General features: G+C 34.2%; 1 pseudogene; it reads left to right on the top strand.

The window, feature by feature from the left end:
* The first annotated feature begins 960 nt into the window (after nt 1–960).
* On the top strand, nt 961–23,439 carry LOC143558789 (protein LIFEGUARD 2-like; annotated as a pseudogene).
* The last annotated feature ends 785 nt before the right edge of the window (nt 23,440–24,224 follow it).

Raw genomic sequence — 24,224 nt, forward strand, 5'->3', positions numbered from 1 at the left:
GCTCTTTTATAAAAGATGTGATTAAGCATATATTTGATGGCAAATGAATATGACACACATACACAACTGCATATTCAAAATACAAAAACGCAAAATTAGAAAAAATCATAGGAGCATATAGATTATAGAATAACAGCAGGAGCAGCAGAATGACAAGAATTTACCTTTAACCAGTCAAACAAAGTGCAGTTACATATAGAAGCATTACAGAAGTCTTAACCAGACAAACAAAAGATTAATAAAAGCAATTGATTGTTGGGTCGGACCGGGTCGTATAGTATTTTATCTATTATGTTTCCATATGGAAACATATTTCGGCCTACAGAGACACTGTCTGGTTATTGGTATATTCAAAATGAAAATTACAATCACACACAACCCTTTTGTATACACTATATATGTAACTTATATTTAATATTTCATAATACTTAATGAAACAACTTTTGTTCTATTAATAATATAATTATGTATTCAAGTAATTTATAATATGGAAGCTATTATGTTCTTATAAGAAAAGCTATATTCGTATACCGCTTAGGAATCAGTAAATCATATAAAAAGATTATGCAATTTATCCAAATCGTGAAACCAAACCGTTAGTAATGGTTCGGTTTTAATTTTCAATCGCTCGGTTTCAGTTTTTGATAATACATAACTGTTCGACCTAAAAAGCCGTTAAAACCGGACTGTGAACACCCCTGATAGCCAGTAGCTAGATTCTTAGATATTGTGTTTTAGTAATTTGTTTGAGTGTTGTTTTAGCTTTGGTGTTCCTAATTTGTGGTGGATGAGGGTAAATTACATGAAGATAGTTGGAATTCTACAATAAACATAATAAAATTGAGAGATAAAGAGAGAGAGGGGTACCTATTGCAGCTTGTATCGGTGAACACAAGGGCACCAATTGCTTCGATTCGAACCAGAACTCTTTGATTTTGGTGTTCGATTTGCTTAAGAGGAATGGAGACGGTAAAGAGGGTTGACGATTTGGCTTCGGAGAGAATCAATTGCCTTTGGCTTGCCTAGAAAGGCCGATGACCCTAAAAAGATAGCGCGGGAGAAGTGATGAGGCTGAAAAAAGTACAATGCAGTTGAGATGGGGTGTGCTACAGTAGCTTTTCATATATGAAAAATTACTGTACAATATTTTCATTATTTAGAGATGGAGAAGATGAATAGTGCATGACGGAGTGAGTAATTGGATGATTTTTTTAAATTTTATAGATAGTGGGTATTTTAATGGAAGGAATGGAAATGCTCTAAGGAAACTTAGGGATGAAATATATGTAAATACGCTAATTTTAATACTTTATATATATTTTATTTAGTTACTAAAATATTAAAAATCTATAAACGACAATATATAATCAGCCTGAATACGTGTGAAGACATCATCTTCTTTCCTTTTTTTTTTGTTTCCTTTATGGAGGATGAAATAAACTTTTGCAAAACAAAACCTAAAAAAGACAGCTTCTCATGCATTTCCTTTCTAAAGTAATTCCCACTTGTTTACTCACTATATAAACTCCTCTACCAATCCCTTTCTTTCTTCACCAACAAGTCCATAATTAGCTTCCTCATTTGAAAGCCTAATATCTCTCAATTTTCAGTGCAATTTCACTAGATCATCAACATGAATCGACTAGCTAGCGTTCGCGACAACCGATGACTTGGAAGCTGGGCCAACGGAAACGCCCCAACTTTGGTGGTCAGTTATTCGTAAGATTTACTCTATCCTTGCGATACAGTTACTTCTCACTGTCACTCTTGGTGCGGTTGTTGTCTCGCATGATCCCATTATCACCTTCTTAACAACTACTGACGGTGGAGTGGCTTGTTATATTATGCTCATCGTCACGCCCTTCATTAGTAAGCTATAGCTAGAATCTGTTTATTTGTAACGTTACGTTGTCTGAGTACGTGTAAGTTGTAACATTCATTAACTGATCATTAATTATTTGTTTCTGTTGTTGTACATGCAGTGTTATGCCCGTTGTGCTACTATCGTAATTGACGTCGTGTCAAGTATGTGCTTTTTGGTATCTTCACGTTCTCTCTATCTTCTGGGATCGGTTTGACATGCGCTTTCACCAGCGGTAATCCTACTATAAATTATTTCATGTTTTCTGGTTTAGAGTGATCAATGTTTTACAACCGTTTGGATCTGCAAGCCGAACTTGCAGCGAACGTCATGCTGATTCCATCGGTTGACGTTTGTCCCAAATCTACGGATTACAACTCGAAATGATATTGGTACCCACAATATAGATACTCAGTTTCTGAAAAAGTGGATATCGAATACTGCACTGAATCTATCGGTACAGTATAGTATACACAGTGGCGGATCCAGGAATTTTTTTCGGGTGGTGCACTACTTATAGATGCTTCAATTTCAAAGAGTCGGACATAACAAAATTCCAGGTCGGTTTGGGGTTCGGGTCAGTTCGATGATTCAGACAAAGTTCATTTCACAATAAACATACGATAAAATAATAAAAGAGGCACCGTCATTAGAAATTAAAAAACACATAGTAGAAATACAATAGTCTTACGAGTTAAAAAAAAACAAACACTTATAGTTGTTCCCTACGCGTCTTCATCTTTTGAAATCGTTGCATTACAAACTAACATATTAAATACTAAGAAACTAACAAAAACTATCAAACTAACAAATTAAAACTAAATTTAACAAATAAATTAAAAACTAACAACAATAAAAAACAATTAACAAGAACAAGTAATTAATTAGCATTTAACAAATGAATGTGAATATACCTTTAAAGTGGGAAGATTCGAGCTTTGTAGAAGGTTGAAGGCAGAGCCGAGGGCTCTCTGGAGTGTGGATGGCCGGAAAAAGAGAGCGCCGGCGGGCAGCGGTGGTAGGCGGTGGGCGGACTGTCAGAGAACAGGTTAGCGGCTGTATGTGTGTGCGTGACTGTTGAGAGAATGAGAGGCAGCGGCTGCTGTGGTTATGTGGTAAAAGTTAAAACCCTAATATGATATTAATATAACATAATTAGTAGGGTACTCGCGCGATGCTGCGGCGACAATTAGAAATGTTGTAGTCGTTTATGTTGGTTCATAAGTTAACTTGTGAGATATTGTATAGCAGTACTTTAGTTAGTTAGTTTTGTTATTCGTATAATATTTTATAAAACTTTATTATATAATTGTTTTTATTGTTATTACATGTGAAATATGAAATAAATAATAAATTAGCATTAAAATTATTGTCTACTTCAGTAAACTATTATATCAATGTAATAAACTAAATCAAGAATAATAAATTTTAGTCATACTTCTCGCATATCCTAATGATCTCATCATGATTTTGCAGCCACCATTCATCATCGACGAACATGTTATCAAAATATTCACAAGGAGGTTGTTGTTCAGGTTTCGTTGATACAATTGGTGTAGGTTCAGTTTCTTTTGTGTTGGCCTCTTGCATTGCTACATCTCCTATAGTAGGTTTCGATATTGAAAAAATAATGTTTAGTCTCTTATATATATTTTATCAAAGTAATAATGCTATATGTATTCAGTATACATACCTGAAAAATCTTCAAGCTGCTGTTGCGTTTCGTCCATTACAGTTTCCTAATTTATGTAATACAAATATGATTAACTTAGCATGATGGAAAAACATGAAGAAAAAAACAGGTAAAATCAAACATCATGACAATTTATTCATGATTATAATGATGTTTTCACTCCAGACTTAATTCAAATTAATTGTTGGAGTTTCATATATCCACTACGTAGTTGATAATTACCTTAATATCGAGATAAGAAAACGTAGCCAGTATGGTATCCATGTTTGTGAATTGTGTAGTTATTATGCTGATGAATTGTGTTACTGAAAGATAACTGGAATTGAGCTATATAAAAGAGCATTAGCATTTGAATAGGGACATTTGAGTTATTTTTGAGCTTAATTTTCTCCATCAAATTGTTATTCATTTTGATATAGTCATAACTCCTAAAAGTCAGCTGTCTTTTATTAACTACTATTTATTTATTATTTAAGAATTAACATTTTACAAATCCATGAAGGTAAAAATTGCAAGTTAATTACATGAGTTGGTTATAATGGAAAGTTATATGTAAAAGAAAAATCTTAATATATAGGCAAACAAGTTTATTTTCACACTCGGAAAAAAACTAAGAGTTTTTCACATTTATTTTATACTACTTAGAAGGATTCGAATGTACATGGTGTCTTTGAATTTTTAAATAACCAATTGTCGTGCATACAATCATTGATTACTGAGGGATAATAAAAATAACAAAAGATATTACTCAAATAAATTAAAAAAATAAAAACAGAAGTCACAAAACGTATAAATAGGAATATGTTTACATTTTGATAGACACGGGCAGATCATACATCATGTAGCACTTCTGTATAGAAAACATTTGAGGTGTATACTCCGTCTCGTCTAAAATCTTTGGTGGGATGTACTACCACTTTTGTATTTTCTCGTGATATCCCTCTAGACAACGCCACATAAAGTTGCCCATGTGAAAATACAGAATCTGGTAGATAAATACCAACGTACAGAATTGTTTGACCTTGAGCTTTGTTAATGGTCATGGAAAAGCAAAGTCGAACGGGAAACTATTATCTTATCAGGTCGAACGGAAACATATCATCTTCAGAAAGACTTAGGGAGATTCTTATCAAAAATACTCTCTCTCCGCTATGTTGTCCGGCAGCTATTTCCGCATCAATAGCGTTATGGTGGAAACCTTTGCATATCAATCTTGTACCATTGCATAAACCACGTGATGGATCGATATTCCGTATCAATATAATTGGACATCCAATTTTCAATCGAAGTTTATGAGGTGGCAAACCACTAACATTTAGTGAGTTTAGGAACTCGAATGGATAAAAGTTGTGGTTATCTTCCTCATCTTCGTCAAAACTGTAATAAACCATTTCCTCACCTTGAAAATTATCGATCATTTGATCATTAATCTCGTCAACACTCTCATTTCTTGTTGATAATATTGCTCTAGACGCTATATAATCCGAAGTGCATACATTGTTTTCAATTGATGGAAAGATTGCGTTGAACAACTCCTTTATTGAATTTTCTTTGCTAGTGAAAGGAATTGTCATGTCATCGGGGATGCGGATAAAGTTTCCTTTGATTGATTCTTCAGTTCCATCACCAACTCTTAAAAGAAAATTAGAAAACAACGAATCATTTAATGCCCTCATATTTATGGTCAACCGCATCTTTTTAGTAACGACCCAGAGAGGCGACATTCGAAAACTTGAGTCTACAGTCTGTGCTCGAGTTCCGCGTTTAATAACCGGTAATACTTGTCTGAAATCACCTCCCAAAACCATTATCTTACCATCAAATGGGAGTCTAACACCAATGATATCTTGTAATGTGCGATCGATTGCCTCTATCGCCTGTCGTTTTGCCATCGATTCTTCATCCCACATTATTAGTTTGGCTAACCTAATTAGTTCAGCGGTCCCGCTTTGATGTTTGATCTTGCACATTGAATTATTATTAAGATTGATGGGAATCTTGAACCTGGAGTGAGCTGTTCTCCCTCCTGGCATATTATTAGTTGCAGTACCTAATGAAGCTGTTACAAGAGCAATAAGACCACGTGAACGAACTTGAGCAAGCAAGGCTTTGTATACAAATGTTTTTCCTGTTCCACCTAGACCATCTATAAAGAACAAACCCGGACGATCATTGTCCACATGCATCATGATCTCATCATACACGATTTTTTGGTCGCAATTAAGTGAATCTCTAGCAGATAAGTGTTCAGGCTCCACAACTATCCTGTACTCTTTTTGTACCTCACGATGAAATGCATGTTGCAAGTTAGCATCATTTGTAATTCTTGGGATATCGAAATCTTTTATATTTTTACCCATAGATTGCAGAAATCCCATTATCTCAGTAACAACCATATCTTGAACTCGATGGATATTTTGGCAATGTAACCTATAATCTTCAGACATTGAATCAAAGTGATCATTCCATAACTTGCGAACATCTCCAGGTTTACAAAAAACCGATATTGTTGCGAATAACCCTCTGAGAGCCTTTGGAAACTGAAATAGAGAGGCTTCTGTGAGACATCGCGATAAACTATCATCGTTCTCTATTAAGCCGCTCTTCGAAATGTCGGGTACTTTACACCATTAAGTGTGCGAAGATCTTCAAAAGAAGTAGGACCTTTGATATTTGACAAAAGTAGGCGTAAGTAATACCTTTCTCCCTCGGCTGGATTAGCCGAAACAATACGACCTCTTTGTGGCCTTTGTTGACGACGATTCCAACGACGTGAGCCTCCATTCCATGTGAAGTGCTTTGGAAAATCTTTATACAAATACTGCCTCGCCGTTTCATCCGCTCTGTTTGTCTCAAAAAATGCAGTCAACATGGTTATCTCTTTCCCTATCAACAATTTCAGACATAATATCATCATCTCTAAACCTGACCATATGTTGATTAGGGAGATGAAGTTGCAACGTCAATACAGCAGGAGAGATTTGAGAAAGGGGGAGGGAAAAAATACGCCACATAGCCTCCGGGGCTGATACATAGCGTGCATCTTGAAATCTCTTTATCTCATTAATAACAACCCCTTGCTCGTCTGGATCGATTTGAATGACCTGTTTGTCATGTCCTTTATAAATATATTTGAATACATACTTCACGGATTTTATACTTGAGCAAACTTCGACATTCATGTGGCAGTTGAACATCATCAAAAGCATTGGGTTATACAGGACAACCCACCTATTATCAAGATTACTTCCTCGTACGTTGACCCTTATTCCGTTGTCTCTTCTTCGATATAATGGATATGAATCTTCTCCTTGTGTTGTCAGATCATTAAATTGTCTAGGATAATGAAAACGACATGATTCAGTATCTTCCTGCATACAAGGGCTTTTTGGTCATAAATTTACACAAGGACCATGCATCATGTGCTTGACAACAAGCTCATGCAATTTGGGAAGCCTTCGTTTGTCAGGAATTTCCGCACACACGACTTTATCATAATGGTCTGGATTATTTATTTTGTCTTGCGGGTACATGATAAGAAGGATATGTGCATGTGGCAAACCACGCTTTTGAAACTCGATAACATAAACGTATGCCTTAACTTCTCCAAGGAGATGTTTCTTTAAAAGTTGTTCCTTAAGATCCTCTAGTTTAGCACGAAACACTCTTGAAACAAGCTTTGGACGATCTATTGCGGTCTGACCAGGTTTTAAATTATCACATATCTCAGACCACAGAGGATTACAAGTCATCGTAATGAATAGATCAGGCTTGCCGTCATCTTGAACTAAAGTCATAGCATCGAGAAACCGGCGTCGCATGTCACGAGGCCCTCCGATGAAAGTTGCAGGCAAAACGATCCGTTGTCGGACTCTATTTGGATGAACCTCACCGGCATGGACGCATTCCATGATACCTTGGTACAAATCTTCTCTTATCTTATCCTGGTTTCGTTGAAAAAAAAATGTAAACGTGATGTCTCAATTTTTATATAGATGTCTACAACAAATTGTTGTAGCAATCTACCGCCAAACAGAAGCACATTCTCAGCAGACCGAATTTGGAATTTGTAACAGTAGTACTCTCGCATAGATACGGTTGTTCTACGACCTTGTGTGTTAGCATCTGAATAGATTAAAAAAGGTAATAATGAATTACATTACACTTTAGGGTACTATTTATGATCTTCACTTAGAAAACGTAGTTAGAATATTGGTACCTTTAGTTGGTTTGTCGATGATATCGGGATCATTGTGGACTTCACTGATTGATACTCCTTGACGTGGTATGTTAGAAAGCCAGCCAGACTCCCCACTGGGGAAAAATAGAGGATAACACAATGGATCGTAACAACCATAGTACGGCTGAATATTTTGACTATATTCAGACCTGCCGTACACAACAATGCTTCTTTTGTATGAAGTGATATTGTCATTCCCTTTCACCCAAATACCAACAACCTATATAATGTTGTATTGTAAATAAGTAAAAAAAAAAGTTATTATAAGTTTCTTTTAAATAACTGAAATAATATAAGGTTATTTAAACCTCGGATGTGGTTGGTCGATTGTACACCCTTTGGTCAAGTTCCACTGAAGCATTCAAAGTAACTTTATAGTTGTCAAGAGGTCCAAGTTCAGCAAGACTTCGAAACGTCTTGACATAAGGGTTTGCAGAAAGAACACGAGTCAAGATCTTCGTAATATCTCGATCAAGATTTCGCCATTGGAGTCTAAGATCTAATTTGGTATCAAGATCATAAAAATACAATTGTAAGTACCGAGGTGTTCCATCCCTTGAAACCAATTGGTCGATTCTATGATATATTCCTTTATGTGCACGAAAAGTATATACACCGTCTGCCATATTTGCCAATGTATCATCCAATGTCACGCCCATTGAGGCGAATGAAAAGTTGGTGTTATAAGCACGTATGTTTTTCCTAAAAATCTCTCCCATTTCATCTTGCGAGGTGAATAGTCGGTACAATTCAACAAGAATTTCGCAATCAGCTAAGTTTGTTTTCCCACCCATACAACAAAAGGTAGGAAATTCAAATTTAAATCGTTTTGCTCCACAATGAGGACATACCATCATAAACAAAATTGTATGGGTCCTCTTCTATGTTCTCATCTAGGATGGATGGTTGATCATCAACAGGAGTTTGTGTATTTTAAGTATCACTTGAATTACGAGTTCGATTCTCTTTGCACCTAGCATAATATCGTCTATTTTGCTCTTTTCGTTTTTTAGCCAGAGTACATGACACATTCTCTTTTGTCATCCGTGTCATTTGACTACTGTTAGTTTGTAAAGGTTGTAGTGGTTTTCTCTCTACCGATCTATTAGCCATCGAAGATAATAACGAATCACTTTGAGAGGTATTGCCATTACATACTTTAGACGCTTTCTTATTTTCTTTGTGTGAAGCATAATATCGTCCATTATACTCTTTTCGTTTTTGAGCTGCCGTAGGTGCAGTTGAGGAAGATACATCATTACGATCTTTTGGGTCTTCGTTAGTCATTGCAAGTTGACGTATACCTTGTAAATTAAATAATAAAGTTCACGCTCTATTTTTGAAATTACCAAGCATGAATAACAATTTATAAATTAAACTGATACTTTCAAATAAATACATTAACAACATACATCATACATTTTTAAGAAATTTGAAGAATCCTCTTGGTTGGTCAAAGATATAAGTCAATAACTCAAAGTGCCTCACCTAACTAACATGCAAAGGTGAAAATACAAATAAGATTGGTGAATAGTTTCGACAAAAGAAATTCTATGATAAATATGGAGCGCATTTATCATTGAAATAGTTTAAATAAATAACTACATAATTGTATAATAAAATTTGCAATATGTTTCCAATAATATTAAATACAATTATGGAATGTTTTCTCCTTATTACAGTTATGTAGCTCCCTCTATAGTTATTTTTTTTAATTTTATAATACATACGGGAAAACTATTATGATTATATGAATTATTAATAAAACCGTATAGGTAAAATTTAGCAAACAACTACTCTTAATTACGCGATTCAAACCATGTATTTTTAAAAAAAGAAACATGCTATCATAGAACTCTTTATCACTAAATATTTATTATCATATATTAGTTATGTTTGTTTTAATATTCTTAAATTAATGTTATCAACTATGAATATAATCCTTTTTAATAGCAAAATTTATTAGAGATCATCTATCAATACTATATTACAATAATAAAGTAGTATGAAAATCTTCAAATTTTTGATCTTGGTCATAACATTTTGGTATTTAATTTCTTAATCTTAAGACAATTAAAAATTAAAAGATTACTTTTTCCTTCTTAATTTGATGATTCAATATTTAACGCAAAAGAATCTTAAACAGCTATTGTGCTTAATTATGGCCAACAAACATCTGGAAAAAAATTCTTCTAATTACACAGATACCGAGTATACTACTTAGAATAATACAGATATGCGGGATTACTTACTTGTAACTACTAACTAAACGCTTATATTTACATGTATTATTTACAAATGAAAAGATACATACAACTAACATTTATAATCTATCGAGTTAGTAAGGCTGCCTTTGGGTGGGACAAGGTAGACGGTTGGCCGAGACACGTAAATTTTGGGCCCAATTTTTTTTTTGTATATATATTTCTATAAATTATGTATGGATCTTAATCATCTTAAATATATTGGGTCCAAAACCTTTTTTATCCACAGTCTATTTAAGCCATTAGGCCCAAACTAAATGTAGAAACAAAATAAAAAAATAACGTTAATCGTCGTTTAAAAAAAATAGATTATATATTTTGTTACATGTTAGGGCCTACGGGCCTTTTTATTTCGGCTCAGCCGATGTATTTAAATTTTCTAAGACAACCCTGCGAGTTAGGTCATGATAATCTAAGATTGTGATATAGATGGTTTGCTTGAGTATTTGAATAACCTATTAAAGTAAATATAATAGTTGTTTATTAATTCTAACCAACTATCGTTCTTTATTGATAAAAAGTAACCAGAATAACTCAAAGCCTTAAAATAAATACACAGATAAGGAAAACTAAATCATAGTTACGAAGCTTTATTAAACTAAACTGTGAAGTAAAATAAGAAAAGTAAACAAAAATTAAACACAAGCATAGCAGGGTTTTAAAACAAAATGGGAGTAAAGATAAAAAGTGCAGATGCTGTTCAACACGAACACGGACTATAAGAACAACCCAACATCTTAATGTCACGTGCCTCAGGCATGTTTGGTTCATAATCGATCGTAGTTAAGTTTGTTGACCTTAAAATATTCCCTATAAGTAATAAAACATTAAATGTATAAGTTTCCAAATAATCATGACACAATTAACGTATTAAATTTACAAAAAAAAAAACACGGGTTTAAGTCCCAAGATGAAAATAAAAAAACAACCCCGTGTCTCTGTCCAGAAGTGTAACCGAGTTACTAATATTAACCGTTAGATCTTCTAAGTTTAGTTTTGTTTAGCTTCAATTAGGTTTTGTCATGTTTGTTTGTTTTTGTTCACTTAGGTATGTCATCTTTATTTGAATGAATGTCGGGTCCATGTTTTTAGTTATTGTTAATGTGATGTTTATTTGTCTTTGTTCACTTAGTTATGCTATCTTTATTTTAATGAATGTTGAGTTAATAAATCCCATGGTTCTAGTTATTGTTCCTGTGATGCTAATAAATCAAAGATTAAATTATATATTTAAATCATGTATGCTAGATAGAAAATAACTATTTATTTTCTTAAAAGAGAAAAATAAAATTATACTTTTGAAAAATTTTGTTATCTCCTATTTCCAAGTAAAAAATGTTTGGAGGTTATGAGATCATGGGGTTAATTGTGGTACACGTTATGGTTCTATGATGTTAATAAATCATTAAATTATATATTTATATTTAAATCATCTATGCTAGATACAAAATCACTATATATTTTCTTTAAAGAGAAAAATAAAACTGAAATTTTAAAAAATTATGTTATCTCCTATTTACAAGAAAAAATACTAGGAGGTTATGAGATCATGGGGTTAATTGGTTGGTATCTTATACAACACATGTTCTACAAAATATGTTACATTTTTAATTTATTTATAAATTATGTTTGTCACCAATATAATCAGTCAAGTATATAAATATGCATCACATTACCAAATTGATCTAAATTAAAACACTATCTACAAAATTTGTTAACTTCACATTTTATTTATAACTTACGTTTTATATTAAACAAACTTTAATGAATTCAATATTATATATAAGTTAATATATTTATGAGATTATGTAAATTCATTATTACTCAAAGTTTAATAATATAAATAAATAATTACAGTTAATACAATTAGAACAAAATTGATACATAATATAAAAATATCTACAAAAATATTTTATGTAAACCAATTTTAGGCATATAGTAAAAAGGTAAATAGATAACTTATGTTAATTGAATTTTGAAAAATAAAATTAAATGTCATATGTGTTAACAGTTACTTGAACGTGGGTTCCTGTTTGTTGGTGAGTATGTTGCTTCAATATAGGGAATGTAACTATAACCTCCTTTTTTTATATGCTTCAACTCTCAGAATTCAGAATATCACTCTAAATTCATAGTTTTTAACAGGTTCTTACATTGATAGGTATGCAATGTATTTATTAATTTAGTCTTTTGCTATAACATTTTCTTATATATGTTTTTTTATTGTGATTGATTCTTTGGTTTAATCCCTACAAATCATTTTAAACTATAAACATGTCTTACATTCTCAGATTACATCAAGGTCTCTCCGTGAAAGCTTGAAGAATTTTGCATCTACTCTCAAAAGTACTTTCAAAGGTATGCAACTTATTTGTTTTATAGTTGCTCCTACTTTATATACATTTTATAAATTAACCTACATTATTGTGTTTTATATGTTTTAGTTTGTGTTTTATATGTTTTAGTTTGGTATGCGTTTATATGTTTAATCTTTACCTATATCGGTTTATGTGTTTCATCTGTCTCATAGATTGTTTTTTATTAAATGTTTTATTCTAGCGTAGTTATTAACGGAACCTTTTTGCAAAATAAATGTAATTAAACAACATAAAGTAGACACACAAAGACACCAAAAGTATTTTATTTTAAACAAGCTTACCAGCATTGTTTCCAATATTTGCACCCCTGTTGCTCTTATAAATGGACTTGTCCTCTGGTAGGTTGAAATGGCTAGAAAGCGCGTTTAGTTCTCATAATTCTGCCCATAAAATTATTTATATATTAATATTGGTATTCCCTCACGGGCCATTTAATACAGTTGACATGTTAAATAAATAAATGTACCTGAGTATGGCGAAGTCTAACACGGGATCCGACTTTATCAATCAAATCGACACCTAACTAGAATGGTGATGTTAACTAAAGTTATATGAATGATGATGTTAACTAAAGTTGTTAAAATGCATCAATAAACAATCCATACCTAACTTGACCACGAGTCACAACACTCGGTTTAGCTTCCACTTTTTTCTTATGTACACATGAATCACAAACCAACATGTTTTCAGTAGCCGACGCTTTGGTTAACCCTATAATTTATGAAAAATTACACCACAGTTCAGAAAATATATTAGCCAAAAAAAAAACTATTTATCATAACTTTCCCTATAAATAAAAACAAATCTCAATCGTTGCGTACTCGAAACCTTAATTAAACCGTTTGAAAATGAGTATTTGATTCAAACATAGATTTCATTATGTAAAACACTAATAACCACTACATTAAAATAACTAAAGCAACTAAAAAGTAGCATATTCAAATAAGTAGCATATTTCCTTTAAAACTAAGTCTGGTAATAAAAAAAACATATTCAAAAGCACAGAGAATGTCCCTAAATACCTTAAAAATAACTAAAACAGCTGAAAAGTCACGTATCAAACAAGTAACACATTTCCTTTAAACCTTAATCTGATCAAAAAGAGATTCAAAATCATAAAACATGTCCCTAAATACCTTAAAGTAACGAAAACAACTAAAAGTAAACATATCACACAAGTAAAACGAGTTCATTAAGCCTTAATCTGATAAAAACAAATTCAAAACCACAAATCATGTACCTAACTACCTTAAAATAATTAAAACAACTAAAAATGATATCTTTTCTTTAAACCTTAATTTGATCAAAAAAACAGATTCAAAACCATAAAACAAGTCTATAAGTAAAACAATCAAAACTGCCAAAAAAAGCATGATCAATCAGTTATGAATTAATCAAGGATAGGATACCACCTCGGTGTCGAAATTATACAACACACGAACACCCTCAAGCAACCAGGTTTCTAAAACCTTCCTCAAATTAATTTGAGTTCTGCCCGACCCAACCTTCTTAGACTTAATATTCTTCCGGGTTGGAGCCCCGAATTCTTCCGGATCCACCTTGTTCACCACTAATGCTGATCGAGTAAACCTCTTCTTCCTTTTTCTTGTCCGGCTGAATTGAATCGGCAACCGGAGTCGCGTTTTTAACCCGTTTGCTTCTGTAAATAATAAAATCGATATTGCTTCTGTAAACAATAAAATAGGTACAATCGAATTTGTAAATTGAATATGTATAACCGAAGTGATATTGATGATACCTTTAAAGTTGAAGAAGAAGAAGACCGATATTTCACCGTATGTATATCAAATATGTAAATCAAAGTTAGGGTTAGTATTATAGTTATAATGTTGAAGACTATTACATACGAAAATGATGAATACCAGAATCGTTGAAGAAGATAGACGATTGATATTATGCGCCGATCGAGATTGAGAGAGAGTTCTAGGGTTACGCATAGAGGATCAATTGAGATTTTGGGAGATGTACGATCTGATATAAAAAATCGTTAAAATAATGGTTGCAAGGACCTGTGATTTTTTTTAGACTTTAGAAAATTAAGGAAAGGGAAGGTTCTTCTTCTTCTTCTAACCACCACCGCCGCCTTTACTTTTCCGGCGACCCCGTTTCCGGGTCGGGTTTGGGTTTTGGTTCCTTCAGTATCAGCAAGAATTACTTTTCCGGCGATTCGTATGCATCAGCAAGAATTACCTAGGGTTTTCAGTATCAGCAAGAATTACCTAGGGTTTTCAGTTTCAGATCCCTCTTTTCGCCTCAATCATATTACTTAGGGTTTTCAGTTTCACGTTTATTCAGCTTCTTTAGCTTCAATTGAACTACAGATCTTCGATTCGTAAGGCTAATACTCGTTACCGAGGTGATTTGCGCCGGAGCTCCGCCGCCAACCACCGTAGGTATCTGCTGCACTTACGTCCACCGCTGCATCATCTTCTATTTTTACCACACGACGCTGCTGGCTGCTCTGCTTATTCAACACACCGTCCTCACGCTGCCGGCCTTTCGCAAGCTGCTGGCTGCTCTTCTTATTCCGCATTAACACAAGCTGCCGCCACGACGCTGAAGCAAAAGAGTGAGCTTCTTGTAACCCGGCTGCGTCATCTTCACGGTATACTCGTTCCTTTCTCACTATTATTATTATTATTAGTATTATTATTATTATCATTAGAACATACGTGATTCGGATCTTTGGAGTTATTTTCATTTTAAGATCTCTTGACTATTATTGTTATTGCTACACACTATTATTATCATTATTATTAGTTTGGTGTTCTATTGCTTGTGTTTGTGTGATTAGTTGCAACCATAGAGCGTAGGAACCATGACTATTACTTGAGACCATGTCCTGAAACGAGGGGTGTAGGAAAGAGTAAAGATAGGGAGCGTATATTGCGTTTGGCTTCTTGGAATGTAGGAACATTAAATGGTAAGTTGCTAGAATTGGTAGATGTGCTTAAAAGACGTAGGGTTCAGATAGCATGCCTCCAGGAGACTAAGTGGAAAGGACATAGAGGGGCTGAATGTAATGGGTATAAGTTGTGGTACTCGGGATCTGATGGAGCTAGGAATGGAGTGGGGTTTCTAGTGGTTAAGGAAATACACACTAGTGTGGTGGAGGTGATAAGACATAATGACAGGATTATGGTGTTGAAATTAGTACTAGGAGAGGAAGTAGTGGCAGTAGTCTCCGCCTACGCGCCTCATGTAGGCCTAGGGGATCAGGAAAAGAGAGAATTTTGGGATTGCCTAGACGCAGTGGTAGGGGGCATACCTAGGGGGGAGAGGATTTGCATAGGAGGTGATTTTAATGGACACATTGGTAAGGCTAACGATGGTTTTCAAGCCGTACATGGGGGTTTCGGTTTTGGTGACAGGAATGAGACCGGAACAGATCTTCTAGAGTTTGCGGTGGCACATGACCTAGGTATTATAAATTCTTATTTTAGGAAACAAGATTCTCATTTAATCACTTTTAGCAGTGGCGGACGCCACACGCAAATTGACTACCTTTTGATGAGGCAAGGAGACCGACGTTGGTGGAAGGACTGCAAAGTCATACTTGGGGAGGCAGTTGTGACTCAACATCGACTACTAGTGACAGATATAGCCTTCAGAAATAAGCTGACTGTTCGAGAGAAGAAAGGTACACCGAGAATTCGATGGGGAAATTTGAAGGACAAAAATCTCCTACTGTTTAAGGATAAACTCATACTGCATACGCGGGCTCGACTAAATGGGGACTCAACTCATATATGGGAAGCTATGGAGACAAAGATCATCCAAGTAGCAAAGGAGACTCTCGGGGTCACAACAGGAAAGACAAGTGGGCATAAGGAGTCTTGGTGGTGGAATGACGCAGTGCAAGACAAGATAAGGGACAAACAAGGATGTTTTAGGGAGCTAATGAGGTGCACGAATGAGGAGGAGCGAGTGGAATTGAGGGACAACTACAAAACGGCCAAGATAGAGGCGAAGAAGGCAGTGGCGGAAGCAAAGAAGGCGGCCTTTAAACGGATGTATGAAAGTCTAGAAACAAAAGAAAGGGAACATGCTATGTTTAAGATTGCCAAAGCCAGGGAGCGTAGAAGGCAAGATCTAGGACCGGTGAAGTTCATAAAGGATACAGATGGGCATGTACTGGTCAAGGAGCAGGACATCAAGCTAAGATGGCAAACCTACTTCCACAATCTTTTTAACAATGCGAGAGCTTACCAAGAAGAATATGACAACACAAACTTTCAACGACAACAATCGAATAACTGCTACTGCCGACGGATCACACGAGAAGAGGTGAAGGATGCACTTAGGAGGATGGGAAGGTCTAAGGCGGTTGGCCCAGACAACATACCCATCGAGGTGTGGAAGTGTCTAGGGGAGGAAGGAGTCATGTGGTTAACTACTCTGTTCAATAGTATTCTCAAATCAGGTAAGATGCCAGACTAGTGGAGGAGCAGCGTTGTAGTTCCTATCTATAAGAACAAAGGAGACGCCCAATGTTGTGGTAACTACCGAGGAATCAAACTACTAAGTTATACTATGAAGCTATGGGAAAGAGTGATTGAGGTTAAACTTAGACGAGAAACTCAGGTTACGGTCAACCATTTTGGCTTCATGCCGGGGCGTTCCACCACATAGGCAATACACCTTATAAGAAGATTAATGGAAAAGTATAGGGAGAAGAAGCGTGATCTACATATGGTGTTTATTGACCTAGAAAAGGCCTACGACAGTGTGCCACGACAGGTGCTCTGGGAGTGCTTGGAGGGTAGAAGAGTGCCCAGGAAATACATAGAGATAATTATGGATATGTATACCAGGAGTGAAACAAGTGTCCGTGCGCTAGTGGGGGATACTGATTTCTTTCCTGTAGAGGTAGGTCTTCACCAGGGGTTAGCGTTGAGCCCGTTTCTTTTTGCAGTAGTCTTGGATGAGTTGTCAAAGTCGATTCAGAGGACTCTCCCGTGGTGCATGATGTTCGCAGACGATATTGTGTTACTTGCTGAGAAAAAACAAGATCTAAACATGAGGCTTGAGGAGTGGCGAACAACCTTAGAGACAAAAGGTTTAAAGATTAGCCGATCTAAGACGGAGTACCTCCACTGTGATTTTGGTGGGATAAACGACAATGAAGACGCACAGATCACAATTGAAGGGCAGGTGGTCCCGCAGGTAACGAAGTTCAAGTATTTAGGATCATTTGTACAGAGCGATGGGGAATTAGACAGTGATGTGACCCACCGAGTTCAGGTAGGATGGTGTAGATGGAAAGCAGCCACAGGTATATTGTGCGACAAGAGTTTCCCGACTAAACTAAAGGGAAAATTCTATAGGGTGGTAGTTAGACCTGCAATGCTATATGGAACAGATTGTTGGGCCATCAAGAAGGCACAAGTGCGGAAGATGGAGGTAGCAGAAATGAGAATGCTACGTTGGATGTGTGGGCACACAAGGCTAGACCGAATAAGAAACGGTGTGTTTCGCGAGAGATTATGGGTGGCGAACATAGCAGACAAGATAAGAGAGTGGAGATTGAGATGGTTTGGACATGTAAAGAGAAGACAGACGACGAATCCTGTTAGATCCGTAGAAAACATTACTATAGAGGGGAGGAGGGGAAGAGGACGATCGAAATTGACTTGGGATGAGAGGATTAGGCATGATTTGATAGACCTAAACCTCTCCGAGGACATGATTGAGGATAGGAATTCGTGGAGAAGTAGAATTAAAGTTAAGGATTTTTAGAGAGAATTGAATACCTTAGGGCTTAGACTTAACTTATTTAGGTCACATACCATAATGGTATTTCCCTTACATATATTATTATTATTATTATTATTATTATTATTATTAGCTTTTATATAGCTGTTAAACTGTGATCTTATTATTAATATTATTATAATTAGTAGTAGTTTTTATATAACTGTTAAACTTTGATTTCCTTTATTTTGCTTCATTCACATGTACTTAGAGCCGAGGGTCTCTCTGGAAGCCACCTCTCTATTCATTTGGATAGAGGTACGGTGTGCCTACATCCCACCCTCCCCAGACCCTACTTATAGCTTTGCTGTCGGTGGGATTTTACTGGGCATGATTGATTGATTGATTGAAAATTAAAAATATATTTTTGAAATATCATCCGGCATTTAAAAAAATTCAAATTTACTAAAACGAATATATGATAGGTTGCTTAAAATCCTCTAGGTTTGTTAGGTAGATTTTTAACAAGATGCTAACTAATTGTAACATTTGTTTAGGTCCATATATTAAATTTGTTGTAATGCTAATATGAATTCGTAAGTTATGCAATTCAATTTTATTCGTATATTATCCGAAACCATCAATTTTAATTTTTTTAAATATGCAAGAAAACAGTATTTTCTAAAAAACATTCTTTTAATTAAACAATAAATTATAGAAAATAGCTGTCAAGAACCAGCTAAGTAAATCCTAAGCTGTTGGCATACCAAAGCCAAAAGCCCAAATATCTTTAATTAAATATCGGCACAACTTTATTTCTTTATCAGCCCATCTTATTTTTTTAATCATAAGTAGTATGTGAGGAATTCCCTCTTGTGATTAAACTAAAAGTCAATTCCTACCCTAGCACTACACAAAAGTTGATTGCATGTTAAACTAAACGTGAATTTTCTTTTTCCAAACTACATTGTTTAGATCAAAATGACTATGTCATCCCTTCCGATTATGGTAATAATGTTGGAGATAGTTGCGAAACTCCCACCAAAAACTGTAGCCCAATGCAAAACTGTTTGCGAGGAATGGTTGGCTTTCATGTCAACGCCGATGTTTCTAACGGCTCACTGTGACAATATGCGGGCATCAGGCGATCAGAAAATCCTCGAGGTAGGTCCACGCTCGTGCAAGCTTCGTTCGATGAATTATAAAGCCGCAAACTATTTCTTAACCACCAGCGTTAGCATCCCGTTTAATGCCCGACCGGAAAATTTGTTATTTTTAGCAAGTTTAGATGGCATGATATGTGTTTGCCTAATAACCACGTGGGAGTTGGTCGTTTGGAATCCATTAACAACTATCTTCAAAAAATTGTCGAACTCCAACTCACAAGGTTTCTACAAATATAGGAGTGATACAATTGGTTTTTGTGTTGGCTCTTCATACGATTACAACATTGTACACATAAAACGTAGACGAGGTACTATGGCCATTTATGTCTATTCAATGCGCTTAAGCTCGTGGAGGACTGTACGCTTCCTAAAAAAATCGTCCGTACCATAATGAAACCTACAATTGGTCGCCGGGAACTTTATGTGGTGATGGTTTATACTTCACCGTTGCCCAATACTGGCATTTGGGCCAAAAAATGATACTTCGGTTTGATGTAAACACAATGGAATTTTCAGAATTACGCTTTCCAAATGTCTCTGGTCTAGGAAATTTGGGTGTTTTAGTGGATATAAACTCCGAACTTCATATGATTGTTTGTCCCGGATTTATAGAGTATGGGACTGTAAGTTTATGGAAGCTAATTAACGGTGTGTGGATGAAGTTGTTATCTTATAGTCATAATGTGTCTGTTAGATTTCCATTAATTACCTCTGTCACGTTTTACAAATTAAGTGGGTCATGTCTTGTGATCACGGAGTGGGGGCAAGTGCTCGAAGTTGATTTGCGGTTTGATCACCTCGCTTATTTATTTCCTTCCTTTACAAGTCAATTAAACCACGCTGCAATCTACATAGAGACTATAGTTTCTCCTGGAATTTAGTTTCGTGCGCTTATATCATGCATTTGTTACAATGTTTGACTTGATGTTTATTCCAGTCCTACTTTTTCATTCTAGGAAACTATATCTTGTGGATTATGTATTTTATTTTAAATGACATGCATGTTTTACTTAAAGTCATTTTCATATTATTACTATTATTATTGTTGTTTTGGGTAAAGGTTTTACCCCATACTAAATTGAAAAAAGGTGAAAATAATTTAAGGACATTCCCTCCATATGCATGTGGTCACCTCAATAAAATAATATTTATTTAATTGATGTATACTATTTTAATCAAATTGAAGTAAATTGGTTAAATTATCATAACAAGTCATGCTAAAATAATTCAGATGCTAAAAGAGTATATAAATAATATTGTAAATACATTTATAAATGTCCAAATATTAAATTAAAATTTTTTTATGGAATATATAACTAAAAATAACTAATTTATTAAAATTCAATAAAGATTTCATATTTACTCTTTATATTTCTTAAATGTGTCTATGTATATTTTATTGTTAGATATGCAATAAATATTTCTATTTGGTGTTTCTACTCTCGTGAAAATCCTTTCTATATTTTATATTAACTTATGTAAGCATGAATATTATTACCTTGTGATCCGTGTGTGTTTTCTTTAGGATTATCTTCATTATTGTAGAAGTAGATTGAGACATTGCAAGGATGTTTTGTTGCAACCGAAGATGTCTTTAAATAGTTTTTATTTACACTTGCCCAACAAATACAATTTTGACATGTGTCACCCCACTAACCCACTTCTTAATATTTGAAACACATTTGACATAGTTTAGCAGTTAATTTGCGCCAAAAAACTGTAGAGGGAATAAAAATTTTAAACTTTATATATAATCTGGTCTCCTTTAATTTAATAGGTAAATGATAAATATCGTGTAATGTAACCAATAATAATAATAATAATTTATGGGCAGCATGTAATTTTGATGAACGGATTTTTAATATGAGTATAATACGCAGATGTTACTTTTGTTATGTTTGTGTTTTTTATATTATGTTTAGCAGGATGATTTAAAAAGTATTTTGAAATTGTAATATTATATGAAGGTTGAAAAAAAAATTCTATAACTAAATAACTTTCATTGTTGAACAATTTTTGATTGAATATGATGTCCTGGAAAAATAAACAACTTATTAACATTTTGATTTAACTTTTTGTGCAGCCATTCAATGATGCCCAAAGGCAAGCTACTACCAAGGTGGATAATATGCTAGAATCAAGTCCATAGTTGTATAAAAGTTTTTGTAAGTTCATTTAATATTTAATGTGGTTTGTTATTTGCTAGATGGATAATAAATATTTTAGATAAATAGAGTAAATATGTAACAAATGATTTACATAATTAATTTGTTCTATTTATCTAAATATGTTTATAATTGCAGCGAATATTATGCAGATAAGAACATTGCAAAGGTATGTCTGAAATTTTTAGAAATAATAGTATAGTTGAAGATATAAAGCAAATAGATTTGAGGAAAATGTGGATAAAGATGATGGGCTTGAAATGTAAATGTTGGTTAAATTTACAAAAAAAAAACCCCAAAGATAAAGGGTCAATATTTACGTAATATTGATTAATGAAAAAACAATTATAACCCTTAAAATTCAAAATTGGATGCTTTAGAGGTTGTACTTGTAGCAACAAGTTAGGTACCTCTTAAATTTAAGAGGTCCCTAACTCGTATGTTACATATAGTAGAGATAAGGCTTGGTTAAAAAAAACAACAGTTCAAAAACAACGTAGCAAGTCCGGGTCAAACTCGCGACCTCACCTATACAAAACCAACTCTTTACCAGCGAACCAGTGTGTATACTTGAGACTAGAGTGGTTCCTTCCAAATTTATAAGGTGGTTCCTATGATGTTTTCTATATAAAAGTACACTATTATTTCGAAACTCAGGTGGTTCCGAGGAACCACCCCTTTTATATATAAATCCGCCCCTGAGTATACAGTACCGACCATACCGCTACCGGGTCGCTAGTCCATACTGCTCATCCCTAATTACAACTACTAGATTTCATTAAGATTTGTAATGAAATAAAATTGAATTAGTAAATTATTAAAGCAATAAAAAGACTAAAAAATAAAATAATAAAGAAAACTTGAACTGACGTGGAAATATTAAAAAGGTAAAAATATAAATCATCTATGCATTAAAATGCAACTATCTTGGAGCGAGCAGTCCCAAAGGATCTCCAAATTGTTATTATTTAAAAATCATCTTTAAAAAACGTGACATAAAGGAAATAAAATAAAAAAGAACATTTTTGTTTCTTTCGTCTAATTATACTTTCTGAGAAAAGCTCTTTGTATTTTTTTTTTCATTTTTAAAGTTTTTTTTTTTATATTTTTATTATTAGTAGGTTAAATTGTCTTTAGAAACAATATATTTTTTTGGAAATGCTTGTTCTCTCACGGTTTCATTAATAGTTCTACATCTAAAGTTCTAAATATATGCTATCCAGGAAAGGTGATACTCGAAGTGACTGTTTTGATAATAATGATTATTGTGAGTCTCACGTTGTTCACACTCTGGGCCGTCAAAAGAGGCTACGAATTCAATTTCTTGGGCCCGTTCTTGTTCGGTGCTATTATAATGTTACTCATATTTGCCGTCGTTCAGGTTCGTCTATCATACGCCCTTTTCTTGTAAAGGTGAACCAAAAAACAGACCCGGTAAAAAAAAATCTGGAAATATTTTTTTTATTATATACTCGAGTATTCTACGAATCTACGCCCTTAAATGTAGTTGGGTAAGTAGGCGAATCGATTGGATTTTGGATAGAAATTTAAGATTTTGAGAAAAAGCTGGTCAAATTAACATTTTGTTTACTTTGATGGGCAAAATGGACATATGCCATCCATTTTCTTATTATTTTTTTTGCCACAGATGTTCTTTCCTGTGGATGGAATTTTGATTTTGATGTACGGGTGTTTACCTGCCACAATCTTCGACCAATTGGAAAGATTCGGATCTAAAAATAGCGTTGAGTTGGCCCCAAATTTGATTGTTAACCCACCACTTAAGTCAAATGATCAGTTATCTTTGAGTTATAATATGACAAATTTGAAGAAACCTATCTCTGAGATCCAGTTGAAGATTAAAGCAGATAAAAAGGACAATAGAAAAGAAGGAAAAAGTAGGAACCCTCAAAACAAGACCAAAGGAACATCTAAAGGCGAGGGCAATAGGGCATAGTTAAGATCAATTTCCCAAGTGTCCAAGGGGTGTGTGTGTCTATATATATATATGAATCAGTTGTGAAACTCACATATCTAACAATGTATATTGAAGGGTGATCCAAGACTCCCATGCCCGGCCATGCAGAACAATGAAGTTATAGAGTCCGTGGCACGCGATATTGATCAAGTTATTCGCTAAAGTACTACACAAGTTATCCACTTAGTATGTTGAATTATTTGAATTATTACGTTGTATTGTTTGTTTCTAAAAGTCCGAGTATATAGGTTCTAAAAGGGGTAGCGGCACAACTTGTTGCCCGCTTGCCTTCTGTTTTGATGTAATCCAATAAACAATTTATAATAATCATTATGGTTCTAAAACGTTGGAGTTTTCCTATATATTCCATGTTATTTTCTTGAGTTATTCAAATCAATAACGGTTTGAGTTCTTATTAATTCAATTTTCTTCTCCTTATTATTCGTGAGTTATTTCTCTATAATACCAAAACAATATGCTGTGCAGGAGTTGAAAACATGTATATGAAGGTTAATCTTAAGACCTTGGCGGTACAAAATCAAGAAGATAAACAATTCAAGATTAAGGGGGTGAATGAAGGTTAATCTTGAATTATTATCAAAGTTAAGGGTTTAGTTTGTTATGTACGTTTTATTAAAGTTTATTTATTTTAATTAATTGAATTGTAATAGATTTAGGAAAGGTATGCATTTGAGAGAAAGCTAAGTAGATTTGTAATATAGGGGTCTAGGTTATTGTTTATTTTGTGTGTCACTCAAGGAGTC

This window comes from Bidens hawaiensis, unplaced genomic scaffold, assembly GCF_021521415.1.
Source record: "Bidens hawaiensis isolate Kalapana, Puna unplaced genomic scaffold, B.hawaiensis_p1.1 tig00019657_1, whole genome shotgun sequence".
NCBI classification, from domain to species: Eukaryota; Viridiplantae; Streptophyta; class Magnoliopsida; order Asterales; family Asteraceae; genus Bidens; species Bidens hawaiensis.